This window comes from Orycteropus afer, unplaced genomic scaffold (assembly GCF_000298275.1).
Source record: "Orycteropus afer afer isolate SDZICR_OR568_19922 unplaced genomic scaffold, OryAfe1.0 scaffold00148, whole genome shotgun sequence".
NCBI classification, from domain to species: domain Eukaryota; kingdom Metazoa; phylum Chordata; class Mammalia; order Tubulidentata; family Orycteropodidae; genus Orycteropus; species Orycteropus afer.
In genome coordinates this window covers 3,440,371-3,447,003 of record NW_006921735.1, presented here as the reverse complement: position 1 = coordinate 3,447,003, position 6,633 = coordinate 3,440,371, and the positions used below count along the sequence as shown (strand labels likewise).

The following is a 6,633-nucleotide window of genomic DNA, read 5'->3' as shown; positions in this document are numbered from 1 at the left end:
TTATGGGAAAATTAAAATATAAATACTGTGACAAATAAATGATCCTTGGTGCTCTCCTTTGCCATGTTACTTTTTTCCAAATAATTTCATATGATCCAGGTATTCACTTGAAAATAAAAACACATAAAACTTCCACATTATACCACATTTCAAGGGGAAATTTGCCCATTTAAATCAGTTACCAAAATATTGTGTCTTTGAAACTCAATATTTTTGACTGAATTGGATGGGATAGCTGCCAACTGTAGCATACACTTGAATCAAAAAATAAAAATAAAACTTATTTTTAAAGTGAGAATTAACCTATAATCCTTTACTTTATAGTTTATATAATCATGAAATATTATATAGCAAATGTAAATCATAAAGTCAGCAAATATATATGTAGTTTATAAAGATATCAGATAAATGTCATGTTTTTCACCTCTTTGTACTCTCATTTTTGTATGTGAAAATTCACTAGATATGGACTCAGAATGTAAGAAATAAATCAAAATATATTATTTTTTAAATAAGGAATGTAACTAAATTTGTAGGTATATGTGAGATATAAGAAAAAAAATGATCATCTTATTGGCACAATTCTTTTTAAAAAGAAAGTGTGGTAAGATGATCTGGGGATGTGTGTGTTCTTTTTTTTTTTCATTGAACACCATGTATTCTCCTACTTGGACTAGATTTGTCACAGCCAGAATTCTCCACAAAAATTCTGATGGTAAAATATCCTAAGGGAGGGGAAGGGGGAAGATACATGAAATCTTAGGTTTAATTTATACAGAAATGACTTAGGGGCATATTAGCTGTTTCCAAGTTTCTGGGTGGCTCAAGTGATCTGCACCTCTACTAATGTAACGTTTGGGTGTTGAAAGCTATAGATCAGCAGCACAGAGAGAAGCCTGACCATGTGCTTCCATAAAGATTAAACCAAGCAAACCAAATCCACTGCTGTAGAATTGATTTCAGCTCATAGTGAGCCTGTGAGACAGAATACTACTGCCCCATAGGGTTTCCAAGGCTGTAAATCTTTAGAGAAGCAGATTGCCTCATCTTTCTCCCAGCTAGTGGGTCCTAACCACTGACATTTTGGTTAGTAGCCCAATACTTTAACCACTTTTGCACTAGAGTTCCTCTGTAAAAATTACAGCTGAGGAAATCCTATGGAGCCCTTCTCTGTAACACATGGTGTCTACATGAATCAGAATTGAGTCAGTGGAAACAGGTTTTGTCTGGGTTTTGCTTAGTTTTTTCAAAAAAGAAAAACTTTTTTTTTTTTCCCTGAGAAAGCTGATAAATTCTCAAAAAATACAGTGATCAAATATTGAAATTTTACTCATATAGTATGTTCTAACTACTTTATATAAGCATTCAGCTTTTATATATTCTATTGGTCATCCAATAGAAACATGAGAAACATTCCAAGTAGAGTGGGAAAAAAAAAATGTTTTATATTTCTCCTTAGACGCAATAGTACAAATAATGAGGTCAAATGCATCCTTAAAAACAAAACAAAAAAATTACATGAAATCTCAGTCTCTGTAGTTCTCACCATGCCATTAGCATTATTTGTGTCTTACTACTGTATTATTAAGGATCCCTGGTGGCAGAATAGTTAAGTTCTCAGCTGCTATCCAAAAGGGCAGGCTGGAGAACTATTTTCTTAAATATTATAGTTTAGTAATACCTATGGGCAATTCTACTCTGTCCTATAGAGTCTCTGTGAGTTGAAATTGACTTGTAGGTTCACAAAAATTAACAACATGCTTTCAACTAAAAATTATTTTTTGGAAAGACTTCTGAGTTCCCTATCCTAAATTTCTTTAGATATTTTAGGCAATACTTTTATTTTTATTCTAAGATAACATTTTTTTTTCTCCCACACATAATCTCATTATGAGTCAATGTCCCATAGAATAATATCATCACTGGTCTTTTGAATATTGTCCATCTTTGATATATCTATATCCAAAAGTAGACAGAAATTTTGTTGTGGTTGTTAGGTGCCATTGAGACATCTTTGACTCATAGTGACCCCACACAGAACAGATAACACTGCCTGGTCCTGTGGCAGCCTCATGATCTCTGCTGTAGCTGAGCCCATCATTGCAGTCACTGTGTCAATCCATCTCTTCGAGGGCCTTCCCTTTTCTTGCTGACCCTCCACTTTACCAAGCATGATATCTTTCTCCAGGGAATGTTTCCTTCTGAAAACATGACCAAAGTAGATGAGATGAAGTCTGGCCATTCTCATTTCCAAGGAACATTCTTGCTACACTTCTTCAAGGAAAGATTTGTTGATTTGTAACTTCTTTTAGCAGTCCATGCTATTCTCAGTATTCTTTGCCAACACCACAACTCAAAAGCACTGACTCTTTTCCGGTCTTCCTTATTCATTCATTATCCAGCTCTCAAATGCATATGAGAGGATTGAAAATACCATGGCTTAGGTTAGGCACACCTCAGTCTTCAAGGAGATATCTTTGCTTTTCAGCACTCGAAAGAGGTCTTTTGCAGCAGAGTTGCCCAATACAATACATTATCTGATGTCTTGACTGCTGCTTCCATTGGTGTTGACTGTAGAACCAAGTAATATGAAGTCTTTGACAACTTCCATATTTTCTCCACTTATCACAATGTTCTTTATTGGTCCAGTTGTGAGGATTTTTGTTTTATATATGGAGGTGTAATTCATACTGAAGACAATCTTCACCAGTAAGTCCTTCAAGTCATCTTCATTTTCAGCAAGCAAAGTTGTGTCACCTGCTACCTCAATTTGTTAAATGAGTCTTTCACTGATCTTGATGCCATGTTCTTCTTCATATAGTCCAGTTTCTCAGATTATTTGCTCAGCATATAGATTGAATAAGTATGGTGAAAGGATACAACCCTGACACACTCCCTCCTTGATTTTAAATCATGGAGTATCCCATTGTTCTGTTCAAATAACAGCCTCCTGGCCTATGTACAAGTTCATCATGAGTAAAATTAAGTGTTCTGGAATTCCCATTCTTCTCAATGTTATGTGTAATTTGTTATGATCCACACAACTGAATACTTTTGCATAGTCAAAAACACAAGTAAACAACTTTCTGGCATTCTTTGCTTTCAGACAAGAGCCATCTGACATCAGCTATGATATTCCCAGTTCCACCTCCTCTTCTGAATCTATCTTTCATTTCTGGAAGTTTTCTGACACTATACTGTTGCAATCATTTCTGAATTATCTTCATTAAGATTTTACTTATGTATATTATTAATGATATTATTTTATAATTTCCACATTCTGCGAAATCACCTTTCTTTGGAATGGGTACAAATATGGATCTCAGTTGACCTGGTCTCAGTTGACCAGGTAGCTGTCTTCCAAACCTTTTGACATAGCCCAATGAGTGTGTCTGGCACGGCATCCATTTGTTGAAACATCTCAATGGTTATACCATCAATTCCTGGAGCTTTGTTTTTCACCACTTCCTTTGGTGCAGCCTCAACTTCTTCCTTAAATACCATTGGTTCTTGTTCATATGCCACCTCCTGAAATGGATGAATACCACCAATTCTGTTTAGTATAGTGACTCTGTGCATTCCTTCCATCTTCTTTTGATGTTTTCTGCATCATTCAATGTTTTACCCATAGAATCTTTCAATATTGAAACTCAAGGCTTAAATATTTTCCTCAGTTCTTTCAGCTTGAGAAATGCTGAGCATGTTCTTCCCTTTTGGTTTTCTAACTCCAGGTCTTTGCACATTTCATTATAATAATTGACTTTGCCTTCTTGAGCTACTCTTTGAAATGTTCTGTTCAGCTTTTTTATCCTGTCATTTCTTCCATTTGCTTTAGCTACTCTCCATTCAAAGGCAAGTGTCAGAGTCTCTTCTGACATCCATTTTGGTCTCTCCCTTTCATGTCTTTTTAATGACCTTTTGCTTTCTTCATGGATGATGTCCTTGATGTTTTCCCACAATTCTTCTGGTTTTCGGTCATTGGTGTTCAGTGCATCAAATCTATTCTTTAGATGGTCTCTAAATTCAGGAGGAATATAATCAAGGTCATATTTTGGCTCGCATAGGCAATTGTTTTAATTGTCTTAGCTTCAACTTGAACTTGCATATGAGCAGTTGATGGTCTGTTCCACAATCAGCCCCTGGCCTTGTTTTGGCTGAAGTTGTCGAGCTTCTCCATTACCTCTTGACACAGATGAGTCAATCTGATTCCTATGTACTCTATCTCATGAAATCCACATGTATAGCTGCCATTTGTGTTGTTGAAAAAAGGTGTTGGCAATGCATATATTCTTGGTCTTGCAAAATTCTTTCATTCGTTCTCCAATGTTATTTCTATCACCAATGCAATATTTTCCAGCTACCAGTGATTCTTCTTTGTGTCCAACTTTTGCATTCCAATCACCAGTGACAATCAACACATCCTGATTGCATGTTCGGTCAATTTCAGACTGCAGAAGTTGGTAAAAATCTTCAATTTCCTCATCTTTGGCTTTGGTGGCTGGTGTATAAATTTGAATAATAGTACTATTAATTGGTCTTCCTTATAGGTGTATGGATATTATTCTATCATTGACAGCATTGTACTCAGGATAGATCTTGAAACTTTCTTTATGATGATGAATGCCACTCCATTTCTCTTTGATTTGTCAGTCTCAGGATAGTAGATGATATGGTTGTCTGATTCAAAATTGTCAAAACCAGTCCATTGTAACTCACTAATTCCTAGGATATTGATCTTTATGCATTCTGTTTCATTTTTGACAATGTCCAATTTTTCCTAGATTCATACTTCATATATGCATGTTCCAATTATTAATGGATGTTTGCACTTGTTTCTTCTCCTTTTGAGTCATGCCACATCAGCAGCTGGAGATACCAAAAGCTTTACTCCATCATTAGGGTCAGTTCTACTCTGAGGAGGCAGCTCATCCTCAGTCATATTTTGAGTGCCTTCCAACCTGAGGAGCTCATCTTTTGGCAGCATATTGGACAATGTTTCAGGGCTATTCATAAAGTTGTTCAGTAATATATCAGACAGTGTTTCACTGCTATTCATAAGGTTTTCTTTGGCCAATTATTTGAAAAGTAGATGGACTCTTCCTTCTTCCTAGTCTATCTTAGCCTGAAAGTTCCACTGAAACCTGTCTACCGTGGGTAACCCTGCTGGCACTTGAAACACAGGTGGCATAGTCTCCAGCCTCACAGCAACACACAAGGAACCACATTATGACAAACTGACAGACAAGTTTGTCTCTCTTAGTTATTCCAAACTACTCCATTCACTTTCTGGCCTCCCTTAAAGCTGCTCCAAACACCTCTGTGTCTGGCTCACCTTCCTGGGTCTCCCTTAAAGCTGCTCCCAAATTATGGCTATATAATTTTATATAATTTAAAAACTGAAAAACATAACATTTATTTGTACATCATTTATGGCCTTTTTTTTTTTAATTTTCATGTTACTCAAGACATACCTTGAATGATTATAAAAACTTAAATATGAAACAATATTAATTAGAATTAAAACAATGCAAATATTTCAGCTTTGTTAAATTTCTACTCTTCTCACACTAATATTAGAATATGATGAGACTGATTGTGAAGAGAAAAAAAAGGAAATTTATATATTGATGCTCAGGTAAAAATTATACACCTAACAGAGGGAGAGAGAGAGAGAGTTATTTGAACTGCCATTGAGTCATCTCAATCATACAGAACAAAATGTCACCCAGTCTCGTGCCACCTTCATGATCATTGGCATGTCTTAGTCTATTGCAACTATTGTGTTGATGATTTTCTTAGTTTTCATTCTATTTTAGCAAACATGATGTCCTTTTCTGAACTGGTCTTTCCCAATGACATACCCAAAGTAAACAAGATGAAGTCTGGTTATTCTCCTTTTAAAGAGCATTCTGGTTTTATTTCTTTTAAGATTGATCACTTCAATCTTCTGTCAGTCCACTGTATATTCATTATTCTTTGCCAACACAACAATGGAAATGCATCAGTTCTTCTCATGACTTCCATTTCAAGTGTCCAGCTTTCACATGCACATGAAATGATTTAAAGGAGTATGACTTGGGCAGGTGCACTTTACTCATCAAAGAAAGATCCTCTGGAGATCATATGCCCTCTACCTATATAAGTTCAAGTTAAACAATATTCCCAAAGAGTGAAAAGGGCTGAAGTTTGATTCTTTAGCTTCAGTTTAAATGGATAATACTCACCAGATCATGGCCTGATTCCAAATGATTTGTTAGTTTTCCTTCATATGATAATGCCTACAGTATATGTGCAGACTTTTAGAATAACCTCTTTCATTCACTTAGTTCATTCTCAAATTCTTAGTAAAATGCTGTAGTAATTAATTTTCACTCAAAAATCTATTGTAAACCTAAAGCATACTATGTATTTTTCCACTCCAAACATCTTACTATATCCTTTTTTTTTTAACTGAAATACATGGGGGTATTATAAATAAAACAATTATCTCCCTGCTCAAAACATTTATAGATTTTAAAATTTGTTCTTTTGCAAATAAATTGAACAATATAAAGTTCTTTTCTCATAACGATTCCAGGAAAAGTTACCTTTTAGTATTTTAGAAAGGAAACACAATCACTACTTAAAACTTTT

The 6,633-nt window shown here is 35.1% G+C and overlaps 1 protein-coding gene across 1 annotated transcript in view; it reads right to left on the bottom strand.

The window, feature by feature from the left end:
• LRP1B (LDL receptor related protein 1B) overlaps nt 1-6,633 on the bottom strand; it is a 1,967,638-nt gene that overhangs the window by 884,271 nt on the left and 1,076,734 nt on the right. The window lies entirely within an intron of this gene.